The sequence below is a fragment of the Jaculus jaculus genome, chromosome 1 (assembly GCF_020740685.1).
Source record: "Jaculus jaculus isolate mJacJac1 chromosome 1, mJacJac1.mat.Y.cur, whole genome shotgun sequence".
Classification (NCBI taxonomy): domain Eukaryota; kingdom Metazoa; phylum Chordata; class Mammalia; order Rodentia; family Dipodidae; genus Jaculus; species Jaculus jaculus.
In genome coordinates this window covers 237,091,477-237,094,492 of record NC_059102.1, presented here as the reverse complement: position 1 = coordinate 237,094,492, position 3,016 = coordinate 237,091,477, and the positions used below count along the sequence as shown (strand labels likewise).

Below are 3,016 nucleotides of genomic sequence, written 5' to 3'. Positions count from 1 at the left end.
CTATAACCAAGATTTGCAATTAGACAAGATACAGCATGAGGAAGGAAGTGTTAATTTTGGCTTACTCTTTTGGGGCTCAACCCATGGTTGCTAGGCTCCATGTGTTGGGGCAGAACATCATGGTGGTGTAAGTGTGTGGCAGAGAAGAGATGTTCACTTTGTGGCTGACCAGAAATAAGATAGAAGGAAGTATATCAGAGCTGGGATGGCTTTTTCCTTTTATCTCTTAGTCTATCCTAGTCACCTGCCCATGGAAGGACGATGCCATGCGCACAAGCTTCCCCCTGCCGTCCCTGAATTTTCTCTGGAAACTCCTTCACAGACAAACTTCACTTCACTAATTTCCTAAGTGACTCTAAATCTAGTCACATTGACAATGAGGGCTAGCCAACACAGCTAGTTTTTTTTTTTTTTTTTTTTTTTTTTAAATAGATTCTTCTCCAGTCTGGCAAGGTCTTTGGTGATTAACTTCTGTTTTTCCTGGTAGAGAGGAGACAGGGTCACCTTTACAAATGTATGTTCTGCTGTATTTTTCAGTGTTTTAATTATTGATAACTTCCATAATTATAGACAGTGAGCCATGATAATTCCCACCCCCTCAATTTCTCCTTAACAACTCCACTCTAAATCATATTTCCTTCCCCTATCAATCAGTCTCTCTTTTATTATTTATTTATTTATTTTTAGTTTTTTGAGGTAGAGTCTCACTCTAGCTCAGGCTGACCTGGAATTCACTATGTTGTCTCAGAGTGGCCTTGAACTCAGGGCGATCCTCCTACCTCTGCCTCCCAAGTGCTGGGATTAAAGGTGTGCGCCACCACGTCCAGCTTCTCTTTTATTTTAATGTCATCTTCTTTTCCTCCTATTATACTGGTCTTGTGTAGGGAGTGCCAGGCACTGTGAAGTCATGGATATCTAGGCCATTTTGCGTCTGAAGGAGTGTATTGTAAGGAGTCCTATCCTTCCTTTGGCTCTTACATTCTTCCTGCCACCTCTTGCATAATGGACCCTGAGCCTTGGAAGGTGTGTTAGAGACCTTTTAGTACTGAGCACTCTTCTGTCACTTCTTCTCAGCACTATGGTGCCTTTTGAGTCATCCCAAGGTCCTGCTGTCTGAAAAGAGAAGCTTCTTTAACCAAAAGTGAGAGTAGCATTAATACATGGGTATAAACATTAAGAAAAGTGCTTACCAGGAAGTTTGGTGGCATAATATATGCATTTAGCCAGACACCAGCAGGCATTACACCCCTAGGCCTCATGACTTCCCCCATCATAGGTTTTCAGTATCAGGCATGTATTCCTTCTGTGGAGCAGGCCTCTAGTCCAGTTAGAGAGCAGTTGGTTTTCCCCATAACAGGCACGCCACTCTTGCACCTACATATTGGCTCATTTGGCCTGGCTGGCCCAACTTAAGGCTTGTGGTGTCCAATGTTGATTATCTCCACTGATGACTTCTCTCTCTCCCATGAAGCTGCATGCAGCATAGCTTTTTCCAACTTTCTGTCAGCTGGTCTATGCAGAGGAGGTTTTCAGCTCAGCTCCAGCAGGATTTTTCAGTGACCTTGTAGCCCAAGTATGTTGAGTCTTCTGCAATAGGGTCTTACCATCGATTCCTGCTGGGAAACCAAGAGCCTTGGCAATGGCCTGTAATGTTTTGGTAGCATCACGGCCAGCTGTGTTTTGTATTGTTTCTTTTTCATTTGGTTAGGTTAGGTTAGATTAGGTTTGATAAAATAGTTCTGCAAGAGACCTTAATTCACAATCTCTGTCTCTCTTTCTGCAAATAAATAAATAATATGTAACATTTTAAAAATAAATAAAGGGCCTGGAAGCTCTGGAGACTGCCCCTTTTCAGGGGTCATGATTGGCGATAAGATGGCATCACCAGCAGGGTGGTTCAGGTAGTGAAACCACATGCTCCACTGACAAGGTTCCCTAGCAGAGGAGACAATCCTAAACTCAGTACTTCAGAAGCTGTGAGATCAGCAGGGCTCCTGCCCCACTCCATAATCCAACAACATTCTAAAGGAAGTAAAGCACCAGATTTGCAGATGTATCAGGGTCCACCAGACACTGCAGACATTGCTTCAGAAATGGAGAAGGAAATTTATATCTCAAGAAGAAATGGAATTGATCCAACATGGAGGTCCAGAATGGTCACTGTGGTTACTATTTATCATCAGACAAAAGAATTATCTTTACAATAAAAGACTTCTGAAAACACAAACGAAAGCTTGTATTAAACCTTATTAAATACATATTCTTCACACGAAAGGAAATATAGATAATTTAAGTGGATACTTGTATCACCTAATTTAGGTAATTTGGTTGGCTTCTCCAGCAAGCTCACCTCATTATGTACTTTGTACTTATTAAAGTACACATTTTTAAATGTTAAAAAAATACTAAAATAAAATAAAGAGAGCTGGAGAGATGGTTCAGAGGTTAAGGTGTTTGCCTGAAAAGCCTAACAACCTAGGTTCAATTCCCCAGTACCCACATACATAAGGTGGGACATGTGATTGGAGTTCAAGTGAATGGAGGCCCTGGTGCTCCCATTCTCATTCTCTCTCTCTCATATCTCTTTCTCACTACTTGCAAATAAGTATATAAAAATATTTTAAATGAAATTAAAAAATAAATAGAAGAATGATGAGAGATGGAGGTAAGCAATCAAAAGCTCTAGGGCTGGAAGTTAAAATTAGTAAGGGGACCAGGCATGGTGGCACACACTTTAATCCCAGCACTAGGGAGGCAGAGGTAGGAGGATCACTGTGAATTTGAGGCCACCCTGAGACTACATAGTGACTTCCAAATCAGCTTGGATTGGAGTAAAACCCTACCTTGAAAACCCAAAAAGAATAAATAAATAAATAAATTTAGTAAGGGGATTTGCAAAGATGCTCTGTCATGAAAGAACTGGGAAGAAGGCTGGGTGTGGTGATGCAGGACTAGCTCTCAGAAGGCAGAGGTAGAAGTATCACTGTGAGTTTGAGGCCACCTTGAGACTACATAG

The 3,016-nt window shown here is 41.4% G+C and overlaps 1 pseudogene; it reads left to right on the top strand.

The window, feature by feature from the left end:
- Window positions 1–1,860: 1,860 nt before the first annotated feature.
- LOC101603817 lies at window positions 1,861–2,253 on the top strand (annotated as a pseudogene).
- Window positions 2,254–3,016: the final 763 nt, after the last annotated feature.